This window comes from Drosophila miranda (assembly GCF_003369915.1).
Source record: "Drosophila miranda strain MSH22 chromosome Y unlocalized genomic scaffold, D.miranda_PacBio2.1 Contig_Y1_pilon, whole genome shotgun sequence".
NCBI classification, from domain to species: Eukaryota; Metazoa; Arthropoda; class Insecta; order Diptera; family Drosophilidae; genus Drosophila; species Drosophila miranda.
Genome location: NW_022881603.1, coordinates 52,502,860 through 52,523,692, shown reverse-complemented (window position 1 = coordinate 52,523,692; position 20,833 = coordinate 52,502,860). Strand labels below are relative to the sequence as shown.

General features: G+C 42.5%; 1 pseudogene; it reads left to right on the top strand.

The window, feature by feature from the left end:
- Positions 1 to 16,217: 16,217 nt before the first annotated feature.
- On the top strand, positions 16,218 to 20,130 carry LOC117191723 (annotated as a pseudogene).
- The last annotated feature ends 703 nt before the right edge of the window (positions 20,131 to 20,833 follow it).

Here is a 20,833-nt window from a genome sequence, read left to right as displayed (position 1 = left end):
TTATAATTCTTTAACATTGACATGGCGTTTTCGCACAAAATGTTCTTTGGACGCCAGTGACAGCTTGTAGTGTGACCAGTTGTGACTCTAAAACTCCAGAGAACAGCTTGGGAAGTACGGCCCTCGCGTTTAACATTAACTCTGCTCTTTACAAAAACAAGATAAGAGATCAATTACAAGAGAGCAGTAGTTAAAGCTTCCATTGAAGAGCTTAATGTCTAATTTAGAGAAGCAGCGTGGATCTGTGGGAGTTATGTTTTAAAGCTTTACTAGAAATCATACGATTACTCCGTTAGTCGTGGAAGCTATGTGTAAGCTTTGCTTAGCATCGTACGATTACTCCGTTATCTAGGGAAGCAAGGTGTACGCTTTGTCTAAAATCGTACGATTACCCCGTTGGTTGTGGAAGGTAAAGTTCCGATCGTAAGGGCTAATGCAAGTAATAGAACTTCTGGCTAGATCATTGCTATAGTGAAGCTGTGCGAATTCGGATGTGTCTTTTTATACAAATATATAGATCCAAGTGAATTTGAAAACGTTGTGCAATCAAACACGTGCCAAGTAAATTGAAGTTCTGGTGGACTACATTATTCCTTTTGGATTAAGAAAAAATAAAAGGTATTTGGACCTTACAATAGTGACACAGCTTTAACAGTCTCGTATCATAGGGCTGGAAATCTTACTACGTTCGACACTGGGAAAGAAAAACCAATTGACCCCCCCTCCAAGAACGAGGTCGTCAAAGTCCATCGATTTCTTAGTAGATCTGGGAAAGACCTCGGATTTCCCAGGAACCAGCATCTACATAAACCAACGATAACTACAACCAAATAAACCAGAAAGAGCCGTCCGAAGATATACTAGAGTGAAACCCGAAGTTATGTGGAGGCATACTTGAGCTGAAGTACATTTTGGAGTAAGACGAGAAGAATAGTTTTCTTGCGAGTTCGGAGAAACTAATATGCCGCCCTCGTCACCCTTCTCGCTTATGAATTAAGCGCGCGGCTAAGGCTTTCGCATGTAGTTCTTCGCAATGTGTGGAGTGGCTCTCAAACTGTGAAAATAAAACATTATTCTGCGGCGATCCACACTGCCGTTTAATAGTCGTCGTGTGAAAATGTACCAAAGTATTAGTTTTGAGTCTCGTCATGAGATTTTCCATTTATTAAAGATTAGGCTACGCACTAACTATTTTTTTATTGTTTAGATTTAAAAAGAAAAAAAAAAAAACCAATAATGTATATAATTACCCATAATTAGAAATTAGCGCAAATGAAAACCACATTTTTTTAAGATCCGCCGTTGAGTGGCAAATCGTCGTCGTACGGGTATGGAAATGGAAAGAAAATCGGTGTTTCATCCGAATTAGAAGTGAAGACCTGTATATTCATAATTTTTCTCCCTTCCTCAGAATATGTTCCTACGTCGCCCCTTGAGCTCAACGGACACGCCGGATAATTCGTATAAAGTATGAGTGAGTTACGAAACTTCCTTAAACGGAATTCTCGAGTATTTTCGAAATATATATCTGTCTTATAAAACTTCTATTCCGGTATATAAAACAACCATATCGGTGCCATAATTTAAAGCGGATCGGCTACTAACTTTACTTTCACGTTTGCCTTCTAGTTATATAATTATCATATTTTTCTCTTCTTTCCAATTTAATTTCTTTTACGCCATATTCTCTACACATAAGTCCTATATACATATATACATATAACTAGGTATAACTGGATACTATTTCCTCCTTCTTTATTTAATTACTTTATGCTAAGTTTATACTTATCTGGAAAACCATGAAGTCCAAACCCTTAAATTTTGAATTATTAAATAATGATTAGTAGATAATAATGGAACATTAAACCTTTCGTGTTTGTCCTGAGTAGAGCCTGAGGAAGTCCGATGATCAATTAGAGATGCGCTCGATGAGGGTTATGCTGTCGATTAAACGGCATACAAAGGGAGGGAGGGTAGAGAAGGGATCAAAGTCATCTGAGTTCCCCAAGAGCGACGGAATATAGCCTGACTATTTGTCGGTAGTCGGTTAAACAGTTAGTTAAAATTCACATTCTTTTCTTTTTGATTTCTTTTGTAGAGTTCCTTTTGAACATTAAATCAAGTGTACCTAAAACATCTTTGCGGATGTGTTCGTATAGCAGATAGGAGAGTAGGAAAGATCCCACGACATTCCGGCGAGCTAGTTAGAGCATAGCTAGAGGTACACGTTCCGAAATCCTGCTATACTATTGGTGTCTGACCGTCAAAAAAAGTATGTACAACCTCCATCCGTACATACAATCTCACACCTCTACGAATATGAATTTCTGGCACATTACATAGATTGGCGCCCAACGTGGGGCCAGAGTACGAGTTACTACTGGTTAAAACCCCCAAAAACTTTGCTCGTTGCAATTTTAAATTCCACATTAAAATTAATAATTCCCGTCCAACTACTGTAACGGAGGATATTGATGGAATTTTGGGCTTAAGATTCTGAGTTTCGGAATACCTAACCAAATAGAATCCGCCAGGTAGCAAGGGATGGAAACTGATATTTTTTTTTGTTGTTACCAGAATTAATTTGCGAATATACGACAGCTATTCACAAAGGCGGATAGGTCGGCCAAATTATAATAGGATAACCCCAAAAGAGTTCATGAGGGAAGAGTATCGATGGCTTTCGGAAGTCGAATTTTCTAGATATAGATTTGGAAATTAGCCATTGCCAAGGTTACTGACCACATAAACATACTATAGACCAATTTAGATTTCATTGAGGTTATATTCCGGCGACAAGAGAAAGCGTATATCGGACGGAGTCAGGCTCGAAAAGGACAAATATTGGGTATTTAGGAAAATTTGGTAGAATTTATTGAAGCTTTGGTCCTATAATTAGGGATTTCCACATTTAGTGATCAGAACTCGTATTACTGGGTTACCTTAACATGTCACCAGTACAACGTACCCCAGGGGGCAAAGCGTCGGGTGACGTGGACGCCCAGATCTGTGGTATATGTCAAGAAGCCATAAGAAGAAGTCAACTAATATGTACTGCATCTTGTGGGCACAGGTATCATGATACTTGCATGAAAGAATTCGTGAAAAATAACAGAAATTGCCCCGTATGTAGGGCGGAGTTGAATCCGGAGGAACTTTCGTTTGATGAGAATACTCTAGCAGCCGAATTACCACCCGACATGGGTTCGGGTATAGTGCCGTTAGAAGGGGGATCCAACCCGGAGTCAAACGCTTCAGAAAGAGGACTTCAAAAGTCAAGAGGGGCTAGGCCTAAACAGGGACGGGGAACTACATCGCGCAGAGGGATGCATACTAGGTTGCAGTCTCAACAATTTCGGGATAATTCTTTGGGCAGTATCAGCCATAGGTCGGGCGAAGGAGATATGCCGGAAAGAACCCTTGAGGTTATACAAGCCCTGATAAAAGGTGAGCAGAAAGATATGATGGTGGAACTAAGTTCATTCGTTAAGAATCTGATCGAAGAAAATCTACGCGGACAATTAGGTAGGATGACTATAGCTTCAGATAGCAAGCCTGTGCAAGCGACAAGGCAAAATCACGAGCCTAATATAACAGGAAACTCGTTGTCTTCAGAAAATGAAAGGGAAAGGGGATTACCACATCCAAATGTCTCTAACAGGGCAATAGCTCCTGGGAAGGCCGCTAATATCTTAGCCAGTTGGCGACTAAAGTTTGACGGATCCAAAGACGCTATGCACGTCGACGAATTCCTGTACAGGGTTCGTTCACTTACATCCTCCACTTTAAATAACGATTACGAATTACTCTGTGACAATATGCATCTGCTTTTCTCGTCTAAAGCCAGCGATTGGTTTTGGAACTTCCATAGAAAGAACCCACAGTTTTCTTGGCAAACTTTTTCTGCCTCATTTAGACAACGATTCGATGATGCTAAAGATGATTTCGACTTGTGGGAGTTGATTAGAAAACGCCGTCAGAGAGAGGGTGAATCGTTTGACGATTACCAGACGGCCGTCGAAGAATTAGTGTCCAGGCTCTCACACGAGGTTAGCGAAAATAAGTTAGTAGACATTTTAAAACGTAACGCAAAAACGGCCCTCAGATATGAACTCTTGCATCTCAAAATCAGCGATCGAACTGGCCTGAGAGAAGAAGTTCGCAAGCATGAAAACTTCTGTAAAGACAACCATAACCCTTTTCCACGAGGTAAATTCAGCAAACCGAATGTAGCAGAAATACTTACGGACAATGAAGATATGGAGGAAGAAAACGTTTCGCAGATTTATTTATAAACCTCGATGCGTCAAATGTAACCCAGCGAAAAACTTGAAACGGGATGTACCGACCGGAGCCCAGTCAGTACATCCGACCAAGAGCAGCAACTAAACGAAAGTAAACCAACTACCTTAAGAGGGCTTTCCGAAGGGGTAGTTGACGTAAAACCGGATATGATACTACACCAAATTTGTACAGGTATAGATGTAGCGACTCAAACGATGGAGAGCAAAGAGTTAGATTCCTGGTTTAAATTGATAGTTAAGCCCAAACGATCGACGGTCCGGAGACGAGCGTTCAGGAAAAAGGTCCAATCTGTTCGAAAACGTTTAGTCTCAGCAGTTATTCTGAGTTCAGATAACCGATTGTACACGGAGGTAATGATCGAAGGGCAAACTTATAAGGCTTTGCTGGATTCAGGAGCAACCATTAGTTGTTTGGGTGGGAGAGCAGCAACCTTTTTAGCACATCACCCACAGTCTCAGAAGTGTTTGGGAACCATACGCACTGCCAGCAACGAAGCTTGTACCGTAGTGTCCAAATTGGTGGTCCCGATTGAATTCCGTAAAATAGTTAAGGAAGTAGAGTTCTTTATCATACCAGATTTAAAGCAAGATGTTTATTTAGGAGTTGACTTTTGGAAAGATTTCGGTCTTCTATCCCAATTATTGACCCGAGAAGGAGCTGTGAGCTGTTTGGAGAATAGAGACGACACGATTATGAAGGAAACGCCTAAAATGCATTCCCTAAATGAAGAACAAAGGAACCAATTAGAGGCGGTAATAAGAACCTTCCCGTCATATGAATGCGACGGACCAGGTCGTACACACCTAATACAACATTCTATGGTAATCAATGCCGAAGTACCCGTCAAACAACGACATTGGCCCATTTCCCCCGCGAAAGAGAAAGTGATGTTCGAAGAAGTAGAGAAGATGATTAAGCTGGGCGTGATAGAACCTTCAAATAGTCCATGGAGTAGCAATTGCGTCCTAGTAAAGAAAGGGAACAAGAATAGGTTATGCCTTGATTCTCGAGAGATCAACAAATATACCCGAAAAGATGCATACCCCTTCCCCATATAGATGGGATACTCAGTCGATTGCCACCTGCCAAATACATAACGGGACTCGACATGAAGCATGCTTATTGGCAAATTCCCCTAGAGGAGTCTTCACGCCAATACACCGCGTTTACCATACCTAACCGACCGCTGTATCAATACAAAGTTATGCCTTTTGGTCTAACCAATGCCTCACAAACCCTCTGTCGTTTAATGGATAAGGTAATACCTGCTAACCTGCGTACGAGAGTGTTTGTTTACCTCGATGACTTACTAATTTTATCAGACGATTTCGAATCCCATTTAATGTTACTGAGAGAAGTTGCAGTACACTTACGAAAGGCTAATCTTACGATAAACATTGCCAAGTCGCACTTTTGCATGCGTGAGATTAAGTATCTGGGGTTCATCATTGGATACGGACAGGTAAAGACGGATCCGAGTAAAATTGAAGCTATTAAAGAATTCCCCGTTCCCAAGACGGTAAAACAATTGCGACGATTCCTTGGTCTTGCTGGGTGGTACCGTCGTTTCGTCGACAATTATGCAACGGTAAGTTGCGCCCTCACAGAACTATTAAAGAAACCGAAAGCGTATGCGTGGAACCCTTTGGCCAATCAGGCATTTGAAAAACTTAAACAGTGCCTGACGTCAGCTCCCATTTTGTCTACTCCTGATTTCTCAAAACCCTTTTTGCTGTTATGTGATGCTAGTACTGTAGGAATTGGTTGTGTGTTAGCTCAGAAAAACGAAGAAGGAGAAGAATTACCCGTAGCATTCATGTCCGAGAAGCTATCTAAAGCTCAGAAAAACTACTCAGTCACGGAATTAGAATGTTTAGCGGTGATAAAGGGAATTAAAAAGTTTCGTGCTTATGTAGAAGGTCAGGCATTCGAGGTGATAACCGATCATGCCTCATTACAATGGCTTATGCGTCAGAAGGAGTTGTCTGGTAGATTAGCTCGATGGGCCATAAAACTACAGGGATTCTCTTTTGAGATAACGCACCGGAAGGGCTCACTAAACGTGGTAGCGGATGCCCTATCGCGGAAAGAGGAAATTACTGTTTCTGAAATGGAAGAGCAGGGTCCGATAGTTGATCTGTCTGCCGCAGAATTTAAATCACCAGAATATATGACCTTAATTGATAACATTCGCGCTAAGCAAGACAAATTACCAGACTTGAAGATTCTCAATGATTTTGTCTACAAAAGAACCGAACCTGATCAGGGAAATAATGGTGTAGATAATCTATCTTGGAAATTGTGGATTCCTAGGGAACTCACCCAAGGTGTAATCTCGCGGGCTCATGATCCGCCCAATGCCGCTCACAGTGGAGTAAGGAAAACCATCGAAAAGATTAAAAGATATTTGTTTTGGCCAAAAATGAAAAAAGAAAGACGTGAGCATGTAACTCATTGTGAAGTGTGTCGTCACACCAAACACCCGAACACCGTGTTGAAACCACCCATGGGAAAACCAATGGTGTCTGATCGTCCGTTTCAAAAGCTTTATATGGATTTGCTGGGTCCATATCCCCGATCCAAGAAAGGGCATATTGGTTTACTTATTATCGTAGATCACTTCACAAAATTTCATTTCCTATGTCCCCTTAGGGTGTTTACTTCCAATCGGGTGTGCGATTACCTCGAAAATTATTTGTTCTGTACATTTTGAGTCCCCGAGGTGATATTAACAGATAACGGATCTCAATTCGTTTCTGGAGCCTTTCAGGCTTTTCTAACCCGCTTTGGGATACAACATATTCGTACGGCGATATATTCACCACAGGCGAATGCCAGTGAGAGACTCAATAGATCGGTGTTAGCAGCTATAAGAGCTTACATAAGCCGGGATCATTCCACTTGGGATACCAAATTACCGGAAATCAGTGCTGCTCTCAGATCCAACATTTACCAAAGCACCGGGAACTCGCCCTATTTCCTAACCTTTGGACAAAATATGATTCTGAATCGGCAAAGAAAAAGGTGAAAGAGTCACATGAACAAAATGCTAGGCGATATAATCTACGCTGTCGGAAAGTAGAGTTTAAGGTTGGAGAGCCAGTACTTGCCCGCAATTTCTGCCAAAGCAATGCTATTAAAAAGTTCAATGCAAAGTTAGCGCCGGTTTTTATTTCAGCCGTGGTATCTAGACGAGTTGGCTCATCCTATTATCAACTGAAGAACGAACAGGGTAAAAACTTAGGAATATTTCACCTCAAAGACATACAAGTGAAACACTAGGCAACTGTCCTTTTTCCGTTTAGGCTTCGCCAGTTAAAACTAGCGCTTCCTCAACTGTGGTGTAGTGGCCAGTTGTGACTCTAAAACTCCAGAGAACAGCTTGGGAAGTACGGCCCTCGCGTTTAACATTAACTCTGCTCTTTACAAAAACAAGATAAGAGATCAATTACAAGAGAGCAGTAGTTAAAGCTTCCATTGAAGAGCTTAATGTCTAATTTAGAGAAGCAGCGTGGATCTGTGGGAGTTATGTTTTAAAGCTTTACTAGAAATCATACGATTACTCCGTTAGTCGTGGAAGCTATGTGTAAGCTTTGCTTAGCATCGTACGATTACTCCGTTATCTAGGGAAGCAAGGTGTACGCTTTGTCTAAAATCGTACGATTACCCCGTTGGTTGTGGAAGGTAAAGTTCCGATCGTAAGGGCTAATGCAAGTAATAGAACTTCTGGCTAGATCATTGCTATAGTGAAGCTGTGCGAATTCGGATGTGTCTTTTTATACAAATATATAGATCCAAGTGAATTTGAAAACGTTGTGCAATCAAACACGTGCCAAGTAAATTGAAGTTCTGGTGGACTACATTATTCCTTTTGGATTAAGAAAAAATAAAAGGTATTTGGACCTTACAATAGTGACACAGCTTTAACAGTCTCGTATCATAGGGCTGGAAATCTTACTACGTTCGACACTGGGAAAGAAAAACCAATTGACCCCCCCTCCAAGAACGAGGTCGTCAAAGTCCATCGATTTCTTAGTAGATCTGGGAAAGACCTCGGATTTCCCAGGAACCAGCATCTACATAAACCAACGATAACTACAACCAAATAAACCAGAAAGAGCCGTCCGAAGATATACTAGAGTGAAACCCGAAGTTATGTGGAGGCATACTTGAGCTGAAGTACATTTTGGAGTAAGACGAGAAGAATAGTTTTCTTGCGAGTTCGGAGAAACTAATATGCCGCCCTCGTCACCCTTCTCGCTTATGAATTAAGCGCGCGGCTAAGGCTTTCGCATGTAGTTCTTCGCAATGTGTGGAGTGGCTCTCAAACTGTGAAAATAAAACATTATTCTGCGGCGATCCACACTGCCGTTTAATAGTCGTCGTGTGAAAATGTACCAAAGTATTAGTTTTGAGTCTCGTCATGAGATTTTCCATTTATTAAAGATTAGGCTACGCACTAACTATTTTTGTATTGTTTAGATTTAAAAAGAAAAAAAAAAACCAATAATGTATATAATTACCCATAATTAGAAATTAGCGCAAATGAAAACCACATTTTTTTAAGATCCGCCGTTGAGTGGCAAATCGTCGTCGTACGGGTATGGTAAGGGAAAGAAAATCGGTGTTTCATCCGAATTAGAAGTGAAGACCTGTATATTCATAATTTTTCTTCCTTCCTCAGAATATGTTCCTACGTCGCCCCTTGAGCTCAACGGACACGCCGGATAATTCGTATAAAGTATGAGTGAGTTACGAAACTTCCTTAAACGGAATTCTCGAGTATTTTCGAAATATATATCTGTCTTATAAAACTTCTATTCCGGTATATAAAACAACCATATCCGTGCCATAATTTAAAGCGGATCGGCTACTAACTTTACTTTCACGTTTGCCTTCTAGTTATATAATTATCATATTTTTCTCTTCTTTCCAATTTAATTTCTTTTACGCCATATTCTCTACACATAAGTCCTATATACATATATACATATAACTAGGTATAACTGGATACTATTTCCTCCTTCTTTATTTAATTACTTTATGCTAAGTTTATACTTATCTGGAAAACCATGAAGTCCAAACCCTTAAATTTTGAATTATTAAATAATGATTAGTAGATAATAATGGAACATTAAACCTTTCGTGTTTGTCCTGAGTAGAGCCTGAGGAAGTCCGATGATCAAATAGAGATGCGCTCGATGAGGGTTATGCTGTCGATTAAACGGCATACAAAGGTAGGGAGGGTAGAGAAGGGATCAAAGCCATCTGAGTTCCCCAAGAGCGACGGAATATAGCCTGACTATTTGTCGGTAGTCGGTTAAACAGTTAGTTAAAATTCACATTCTTTTCTTTTTGATTTCTTTTGTAGAGTTCCTTTTGAACATTAAATCAAGAGTACCTAAAACATCTTTGCGAATGTGTTCGTATAGCAGATAGGAGAGTAGGAAAGATCCCACGACATTCCGGCGAGCTAGTTAGAGCATAGCTAGAGGTACACGTTCCGAAATCCTGCTATACTATTGGTGTCTGACCGTCAAAAAAAGTATGTACAACCTCCATCCGTACATACAATCTCACACCTCTACGAATATGAATTTCTGGCACATTACAAGCTCTGCCAGTTCAATATTTCAATTTTTGCAGCGCGTCTCGCCCAATTTTCCGCAATTAAATTCCACCAGCAAGGCTAAAAGAAGTGGAATCGCCTCTCCAAGCAGAATCGCGGACCTGCCACAGGCTGCACGGCTGGGGCAGGCAGTAAGTCGGCGGGCAACAGTCCCACTGAAACGCTGCAGCAACAAATTGATGCAGGCTTTCTGATGCACCTGGAGGAGCTCAAAGAGTTTCTTATGCTGGAGAAGAGTAAGTGACAGGGAGAGTCCGGAAAATTGAATTATTCTAAATGCGGAAATGCTATTCTGCAGATCTCACCCAGGAGGGACTATTTCGCAAGACAGGAGCCGTTTCCAGGCAGAACGAGCTACGAATGCACATACAGCACGACCAGCCCTTGGATTTGGAACTGACAGGATTCTCGGCTCACGACTGTGCCACTGTTTTTAAGAGCTTTCTGGCCGAGCTGCCAGAGCCTTTGCTTACAGACGCCCACTATCCAGCACATCTTCAGATAGCGCCGCTTAGCCAGGCATTAATGTAGGAAACGAAGGAAAGAGAGAGACACGAAGCGGTCGTGTTTTCGTCGTGTCGTCGGGATAGAGCAGTAATCGGCTCTGAGAGAGCCGATAGCAAGAGAGAGAGATCAGTCAGTTGTCAGTTCAGCCACGCATCAGACGTACACGCATATAATTAGTCACAAACATACTTGTAAAACTTGGAGCTGTTATAATTTTAAGTCCAACATACTTATCAAATAAATGTTACTCGTTGCCATCAAGCAACTTAAACTACTACAAATTGGGGGCTCGTCCGAAAATAAGCCCAAGACAACAACATTTGCAAGTGAGATTTGTGCGTGTATTTGGAAATTTTGGCGAACACGAGACTGGTGACACAAGAGATCGGTCGCGGTGCGAAATTGAATTGCAGTCTGGCCTACAAGTGCGAGAGAGACACTTGTCGAAGAAGGCGCATTAGTGTGAGCAGACATTCAAGAGAGCTGGAGCGACAAAACTACGGCAGACGGCAGCAAACACAGCAAGAATCAAAACCTTCGTTGTTGTTGTTGTGCATTGCGTCTGAGAGGCCAGAGCTACAAGGAGACAAGCGGCACAGAGACAACAATCTGAGCGCGTTCGTTCCAAAGACAGCAGAAGCAACAAAACGACGGCAGACGGCAGCAAACACAGCAAGAATTAAAACCTTCGTTGCTGTTGTTGTGCATTGCGTCTGAGAGGCTAGAGCTACAAGGAGACAAGCGGCACAGAGACGACAATCTGAGCGCGTTCGTTCCAAAGAGAGCAGAAGCGACAAAACGACGGCAGACGGCAGCAAACACAGCAAGAATCAAAACCTTCGTTGTTGTTGTTGTGCATTGCGTCTGAGAGGCTAGAGCTACAAGGAGACAAGCGGCACAGAGACGACAATCTGAGTGCGTTCGTTCCAAAGGAAGCAGAAGCGACAAAACGCGGCAGCAAACAGCAAGAATCAAAGAACATTGATTGTTGTTGTGTTGCACTGCGTCGGACGGAGACTACAACTACAAGAAGAGACAAGCAGCAAGGAGACGACCATTTTGTAACAGCAGAAGCAGCGACGATTCGGGAAGCGACAACGAGTTAACGGCGAACAGCGAGAGCAAGGCAAGGCAACAAAGAGAGGACGGCAACAGCGACATCGACAGGCAAGCGAGATCTGGATGTGGTGGTGTGTGTGCGTCAAATTTGGAGTCTGGAAAGTTCTGCGCAGAAGCGAGAGTTAACAAGGGTAAACCCATAGTAAGGTAAGCGCTAACAGAGAAGCGATCGTTAACAGTGACGACTTTAAAGGCGTTTTCGGAGTCGATGTTAATAAGGAGTAATAAGGTTGTTTAAGTTGATTTAATTACATTTTCTTAGATATAAGCTAATATCAATTATTTTGTATTTAAATCGTCACGATGCAAGTTGAAGAGATAATGACACTGAGAGTCGCACATTTGCGAGATAAGTTAAGAGAGCTTGCGTTGCAGACGACGGGACGAAAGCGCGATTTGCAAGATAGACTATTAATACATCACGGCTTTCTAGTTGAGGATGAAGAAGAGTCAGAGAATGAGTCCGTAGTAACAGCTGTGGATGATACCGTAGCAGTTCAACCAGGTATGCGACAGGCAGAGTATAAATCTTGGTTTACGCTAAAAGACGTGGAAGGTAGTGTGTCACAATTTTCTGGTTCTAATAACCCCGACATCAATCAATGGATAGAGGAATTAGAAGAATGCGCAGCTACTGTTCAATGGAGTCAATTACAATTATTCATTTATGCCAAGCAGTTGTTAGTTGGTGCAGCAAAATCTTTCGCTCGTAGTTTGCGTGATATTCGTAACTGGAATTCGTTGAAGGCAGCTCTGTTGGATGAGTTTAGTGTTAAACTGTCGTCCGTAGAAGTACATAGAATGTTGCAAAAGCGCCAGCAGAAAAAAGGAGAGTCGTTGCATGAGTTTTTGTATGCGTTAATGGAGATAGCCAAGCCAATTAAACTAGATGATGAGAGTTTAATCGAATATTTTGTGGATGGTATACCAGACGCTAGGGCAAGTAAGGCAATGCTGTACCAAGCTAGAAACTTAAAGGAGCTTAAATTTCAGATCAATGTATACCAGAAAGCTAGAGGCGGATCCAAGCCGATGAGTAAGAATTGACCGCTGAGTAATAAAAGTGAGAGTTCGGTGAAAGGGTCGATGGCAGAGAATTTAAGGAAATGTTTTAAGTGTGGAGACAAATCGCATTTGAGGAAAGATTGTCCCAAAAATGATTTTTGTTGTTTCAAATGTGGCCAACCAGGACACCGTGCTGCAAGCTGTAATGTCAAGGTCGAAACCAGACAAGAAAAGAGATCGAATACGAACATTATTCGAGATAAGGAAGTCGTTGATAAGCCGTCAGGTATTTTCACTCCATCAGGTTTGGAATTAAAGGATATTAAATACGCGAATTTGGTATTCCAAGGTTTGATTGATACTGGAGCAGATTTGTGTTTAATTCGCAGGAGGGTATTTTTGAAATTTGGAAATCATGAACTGATCGGCCAGGAGAAATTTTTAACAGGTATTGGAGATAGTCAAGTTGTAACTTTTGGTAGCTTTTCGATACCAGTGAAAATCGATGAGATTGAAATGGAGGTAGAATTTCATGTCATTCCAGACGAGGATATTGGTTTTGAAGCCATTTTAGGAAGGACTATTCTGGATCATGTGGACATGCAAGTTTCTAAGACAGGAACAAGATTTGTTCGTAGAGTTTGTGGCGAGGATAAAGATAAGAAACTTGATCAGGTAGCATCGTCCTCATGCGTGGAATTGTTTAATGAATATAAAGGCATTTGCATGTCAAGTATTGACGAAGTTGAGAAGGAGTTTTCAATTGATGTTGGTCATCTCAGTGAAGCACATGCTAGAGAGGTTAGGGGTATGGTAGGAAAGTACCAACCTCAGAGAAATGTAGAAGCGCAGATAAAAATTAAAATTGTATTAGTGGATGAGATACCAGTTTTCCAGCATCCGAGACGATTACCGTTGTGTGAACAGGAAATCGTGGACAAGCAAGTGGAAGAGTGGCTGGCTCAGAAGATTATAAAGCCAAGTACATCGGAGTATGCATCACCAGTAGTGTTGGTACCCAAAAAGAACGGTAGCAAGAGACTATGCTGTGATTACCGAAAGCTGAATGAGAAAATAGTTCGCGATAACTTTCCAATGTCACATATGGATACAGTGTTGGAGAAACTGCAGGGTGCAAAGTATTTCACCACGTTGGATTTAACGAATGGTTTTTTCCATGTGCCTGTAGAAGTCGAGTCTCAAAAATATACGTCTTTTGTGACTCAGAATGGTCACTTCGAATTTTTATATGTACCATTTGGAATTTCAAATTCTTCAGCGGTGTTTACCAGATTTATAATGGCTGTGTTGAGAGATTTGGTAAAGAATAATGAAGCAGCAGTCTATATGGATGACGTTATTATTTGTAGTCAAGATATAGAAGAGGGTTTGTTAAAGTTGAGAAAAGTACTGAAGATAGCGGAAATGAATGGGCTACGTATAAATTGGAGAAAGTGTCAGCTGTTACGACAAAAGGTTAATTTTCTGGGGTATATAATAGAAAAGAATACGATAAGACCAAGTGATGAGAAGACGAGGGCAGTCGAAAAGTTCCCAGTGCCAGTTGATAAAAAAGCAGTGCAGCGTTTCATAGGATTGACTTCTTATTTCCGAAAGTTTATTGAGGGTTATGCTGTTATTGCAAAACCATTGACAGATCTGCTGCGGAAGGATGTTAAATTTGAATTTAAGGAGATACATCAGGTTGCGTTTGAACAACTAAAGGGAGCATTGATTAGTAGACCTGTTTTAGAAATGTACAACCCGAAGTTGGAGACAGAAATCCATACTGATGCATCAAAATGGGGGTATGGAGCCGTGTTACTGCAAAAGAGTTTGGAAGACAGCCAATTCCATCCAGTTCAATATATGAGCCGTAGGACTAAGCCATGTGAAGAGAAATATCCTGCTTATGACCTTGAGGTTCTGGCAATTATCGAAGCTTTAGCGAAATGGCGTGTATACGTTTTGGGTATAAAGTTCAAAATTGTCACAGATTGTAATGCATTTACAATGACGATCAAAAAGAAAGACGTTCCTTTAAGAGTAGCACGTTGGGCCATGTACCTACAAGATTTTAATTATGTTATAGAACATCGCTCAGGAACGAAGATGAGGCACGTTGACGCGTTGAGTCGTGTATCTTGTCTTATGGTGACCGAAAGTATAGCTCATCGTTTGAAAGAAGCTCAGCTAACCGACGATTGGGTTAAGGCTGTTAAAAGTATTGTGGAGGACAAGGAATATGAGGATTATTATATTCGGAATCAGATTTTGTTTAAGGATCCGGATAAGGAGCTTATCGTAGTACCAGCTCAGTTGGAAAATGAGATTATATCAATAGCACAGAACCAAGGACATTTTTCAGTTAAAAAGTCACAAGATATCATTGAAAAGTAGTATTATATTCCGAAGTTAAAAGACAAAGTATGGCGCGTAATAAATAGTTGTGACGAGTGTATCATTGTCAATGAAAAGACAGGAAAACGTGAGGGTGATTTGCAACCAATAGACAAGGGTGATAGGCCGTTAAAAACGTATCACATTGATCACGTTGGACCAATGGAAATGACTAAAAAACAGTACAATTATATACTGGTTGTCGTTGATGGATTTTCTAAGTTTGTTTGGTTATATTCTACACGTAGTACAGGTGTTGAAGAGGTCGTTAAGTGTTTGGAAATTCAGGGGACTAGTTTTGGTAATCCGAACAGAATAGTGACGGATAGGGGTGCAGCGTTTATGTCCAATTTGTTTCGTGAATATTGTGAGAGAGAGAAAATACAGCATTTAATGATTGCCACAGGCGTTCCACGTGGGAATGGTCAAGTCGAAAGGATGCACAAGATAGTGGTGCCTATGTTGTCGAAATTGTGTCAGGGGAATTCCGGTAGTTGGTATAAGCATCTAGGAAAAGTACAGCAAATGATCAACTGTGTTGAGCCGCGAAGTACCAAGGTAACACCTTTCAAGATATTGACTGGGCTAGACATGCGTATAGGAATAGATCCAAAAATAAAAGAAATATTGGAAGAATCACTTATCGAAGAGTTGAACAAGGACCGCGAAAAAATTAGAAAGGAAGTAGTTGAAAACATTGCACGGTTACAGAAGGAAAACAAGAAGAGTTTTGACTTAAAAAGGAAACTAGATAGACAGTATGAGGTTAATGAGCTAGTAGCTATCAAGCGTACTCAGTATGGTACTGGATTAAAGCTAAAAGGAAAGTATCTAGCGCCGTATAAGGTGGTTAGGGTAAAGAATCATGGAAGGTACGAAGCCGAGAAGATTGGGGATACTGAGGGTCCCTATAAGACCTCTACAGTTTCAGAATATATGAAACCTTGGCTAGACCCATCCGAGGCGAATAGTCCGTCAGGACAGCCGAATGTAGGAAACGAAGGAAAGAGAGAGACACGAAGCGGTCGTGTTTTCGTCGTGTCGTCGGGATAGAGCAGTAATCGGCTCTGAGAGAGCAGATAGCAAAAGAGAGAGATCAGTCAGTTGTCAGTTCAGCCACGCATCAGACGTACACGCATATAATTAGTCACAAACATACTTGTAAAATTTGGAGCTGTTATAATTTTAAGTCCAACATACTTATCAAATAAATGTTACTCGTTGCCATCAAGCAACTTAAACTACTACATTAATGGGGGGTCAGGTGGCGGCTACCGCAGAGCGCCAACAACATCTTCTCAACTCGGTGCAGCTGCTCCTTCTCCTGCTCCCCGAAGAGCATCGCGAGTTACTGCAGCACATTATTAAAATGCTCCATTCGGTGGCAGCGCGTGAGGAGAGCAACAAGATGTCCGCGGAGAATTTGGCCATCTTGTTTACACCGCACCTGATTTGCCCCAGGCAAATGCCGCCTGAGGCGCTCCACTATACGGCGAAGAAGATGTCCAGCATTGTGTCCTACATGATTCAGCAGGGTCTGGAAATCTTCGAAGTTCCCGGAAAGCTAGCCACCGATATTCGGGCGTACTTTCTTGAGCGCAAACGCAAAAAAACCATGTCACCGGAGCAAACCCTTGAAGAATCCATCTCGGACGACTTGACGGTCAACACGGTGTACACTTTTGTAGATCGTGCCGCCACGGCAGCGGCAAACAACAGCAATTACACGGACACTGCACTGGCGCAGCTGTACGCGCACATTCAGAGCCTTCCGGAGTCCTCCAAGAAGCGTCGCCTCATCAAGCAGTTTAACAAGCAAAACGGACAAGGTAGCACATTGTCTCCACTCCACTACTTGAAACAAAATAGAATGTTATCTAGGGAAAAACACCTCTATTGCATTAACACAAAACAAGGAACCGGGTGCAAAGCGGATTCTCCCCAGTGGAACACTTGAAATGTTCAACCCATATCAAACGATAGACGATTATCAGCAGGCCAGCCGCTCCACTTCGCTGCCACCTGGTTGAATGTGTCCACTGCCCGTTCGATGCTCCTCCACACGCGTATACAAATTCAAATCCAAACGAACAACATCAATGAGGACGCCACTTTCCTGATAACTTGACCGCCATGTGACCGTTGGAATAGGAATTTTGTCACAGTTTAGAAACCTACCTACATGTGTTTTCGGCGTGATGAGTACGATGATGTGTGTTAAGAGCCAGATTAGATGCTCTCCAGGCGATTTACGCCCATTCAATTATTTTGGTAGGTAATGCTATTATCTACTTTCACACGATGCAATAAATAGAAAAATGCCCCGGAAATGAAGCCTTACGCCGAAAATGAAATACTCTTGTAAGTGGAATTCCACATAGATATATTGGATTTCTAGAATTGGAAGTATCCTGCATGCATGTGCTCCTAAAGTCAGATGACCAATAAATCTGTATCTTTCAAAATGGATGTTGGGCTCCCCACGTAACATACCCAACCATCTATATTTGGTACTTATGTATGAGCGTATAGTGATATTAAAGCACGATCCAGTACAGATTATAGTTCTGGCTGATGTTTCCTATAGCAGATATATAACTTTGCGGTGATCCGATACTGATTCTATCTGTGTGTAATAAATACCATTTTCGTAGCGTAGCAAGATGAAATATAAAGTGCCTAAGTTCCGCGCAAAAGTATAATCAGTAGCTCCAGATAGCCGACTGGCAGCGAACGGATTGTTATAGAGGCACTTGATTGTTCTTATAACAATAGGCGGGGTGTGTGTATTGGGGGTGGGTGGAGGTGGCGGTGGCATATCAGCAGTCATTTAATTAGCTGTTTCAGATTCCGATTGCTTTTTGGGGACTTTTGCTTACGTTAAAGCGCGCTTTCCACACCTCTGCCTCCGCCGCCGTTCTAAAGGGAAACTGTAGAATCTGATTTACGACTCTCTCCAACTTCAAGTATTTCCCCCTCTGCCAGCGTGCCAGTTGTACGCCAGCGTCGACGCTTTGGTTATCTCATGCAGGGCAATTTGTCAAGCCAAATAACGGTCTGCGTGTCAGTTTCAGTTCCATTTTTTGCATCACGGAGAACAGAACAGAACACAACATGTCCAAGGGATCGGTCCTACCACAGTATATAGCCGGTTTATCGGCCAGCTTTGGCGCCATGTGTATGGGCGCCTCAATCGGCTGGTCCGAAATTTGTAATTTCGAGTTCTTTAGGAGATTTATTAACTAATTTCAGCTGTAAATAAAGAAGCATTAATGTACAGCTTATAATTCTTTAACATTGACATGGCGTTTTCGCACAAAATGTTCTTTGGACGCCAGTGACAGCTCTGCCAGTTCAATATTTCAATTTTTGCAGCGCGTCTCGCCCAATTTTCCGCAATTAAATTCCACCAGCAAAGCTATCAACAAATATGCTGTCAGGCCACAAACCTTCTATATTGTACTTTTAGAAAAGTAATATTTGTTAAAGTGAGCGTGTGAGTGCTGGGATTCGAATCTACGGAAGTCCTTTTCGTTTGTGCTGTGCTGTTGTTGTTTTGTTGCTTTGGCTACTGCTGTCGCCCTGTATACGCCCTTGCGTATAACAATGGACATGGAATACGCCAACATCAATGAATTTAATGACCGCGACCTAGCGACACGCATGCGCAACAGCAATTATGAAAAATACAAGTCTCTGGTGCGCATGCACCTCTCCTTCGAGCTGGAACTAAACACCGACGAGTAAGTTGCCACGAGCGACGCTGCCATCCCATCGAAATATAGTGCTTACCGATTTATGGGTTGCAGGTTCGACATGCCGTGCCATGAAATCGTCTACGAAGATAAGGGCAAGATAAAGAAGTGGAATCGCCTCTCCAAGAAGAATCGCGGGCCTGCCACAGGCTGCACGGCTGGGGCAGGCAGTAAGTCGGCGGGCAACAGTCCCACTGAAACGCTGCAGCAACAAATTGATGCAGGCTTTCTGATGCACCTGGAGGAGCTCAAAGAGTTTTTTATGCTGGAGAAGAGTAAGTGACAGGGAAAGTCCGGAAAATTGAATTATTCTAAATGCGGAAATGCTATTCTGCAGATCTCTCCCAGGAGGGACTATTTCGCAAGACAGGAGCCGTTTCCAGGCAGAACGAACTACGAATGCACATACAGCACGACCAGCCCTTGGATTTGGAACTGACAGGATTCTCGGCTCACGACTGTGCCACTGTTTTTAAGAGCTTTCTGGCCGAGCTGCCAGAGCCTTTGCTTACAGACGCCCACTATCCAGCACATCTTCAGATAGCGCCGCTTAGCCAGGCATTAATGGGGGTCAGGTGGCGGCTACCGCAGAGCGCCAACAACATCTTCTCAACTCGGTGCAGCTGCTCCTTCTCCTGCTCCCCGAAGAGCATCGCGAGTTACTGCAGCACATTATTAAAATGCTCCATTCGGTGGCAGCGCGTGAGGAGAGCAACAAGATGTCCGCGGAGAATTTGGCCATCTTGTTTACACCGCACCTGATTTGCCCCAGGCAAATGCCGCCTGATGCGCTCCACTATACGGCGAAGAAGATGTCCAGCATGATTGTGTCCTACATGATTCAGCAGGGTCTGGAAATCTTCGAAGTTCCCGGAAAGCTAGCCACCGATATTCGGGCGTACTTTCTTGAGCGCAAACGCAAAAAAACCATGTCACCGGAGAAAACCCTTGAAGAATCCATCTCGGACGACTCGACGGTCAACACGGTGTACACTTTTGTAGATCGTGCCGCCACGGCAGCGGCAAACAACAGCAATTACACGGACACTGCACTGGCGCAGCTGTACGCGCACATTCAGAGCCTTCCGGAGTCCTCCAAGAAGCGTCGCCTCATCAAGCAGTTTAACAAGCAAAACGGACAAGGTAGCACATTGTCTCCACTCCGTTGCGTTCCTTTGGGACACAGCTCATTGATTCCACTCGCTCCTTTCAGGCACACCGCTGCAGGTCATCGCGAGGAGCTCCAGCGTGCCATAAGGGAGCATCACGAGAAGCATGATGCCAAAATGATGCGCGCCATGGAGGAGGCAGAGCGTAAGAAGTAGAAATCCATATGGATCACTGCACCCAGCCGTTTCGTTATATAACACCATTTCGATCATCCGGCAGCTATGCAATAAATGCGGCTAAACTGAAACTGTAAGCATTTTTGTATGCGACGTAATAAAGACTTGAATGTACCCAAAGCACTAATCCATTCTGAGGATATGATGAGTGGAAGTTATCTGTAAATTATCGTCGAACCATGGCTTGTGTGTATGTGCAGTGCCATACTTGAAACAAAATAGAATGTTATCTAGGAATGCACCTCTATTGCATTAACACAAAACAAGGAATCGGGTGCAAAGCGGATTCTCCCCAGTGGAACACTTGAAATGTTCAACCCATATCAAACGATAGACGATTATCAGCAGGCCAGCCGCTCCACTTCGCTGCCACCTGGTTGAATGTGTCCACTGCCCGTTCGATGCTCCTCCACACGCGTATACAAATTCAAATCCAAACGATCAACATCAATGAGGACGCCACTTTCGTGATAACTTGACCGCCATGTGACCGTTGGAATAGGAATTTTGTCACAGTTTAGAAACCTACCTACATGTGTTTTCGGCGTGATGAGTACGATGATGTGTGTTAAGAGCCAGATTAGATGCTCTCCAGGCGATTTACGCCCATTCAATTATTTTGGTAGGTAATGCTATTATCTACTTTCACACGATGCAATAAATAGAAAAATGCCCCGGAAATGAAGCCTTACGTCGAAAATGAAATACTCTTGTAAGTGGAATTCCAGATAGATATATTGGATTTCTAGAATTGGAAGTATCCTGCA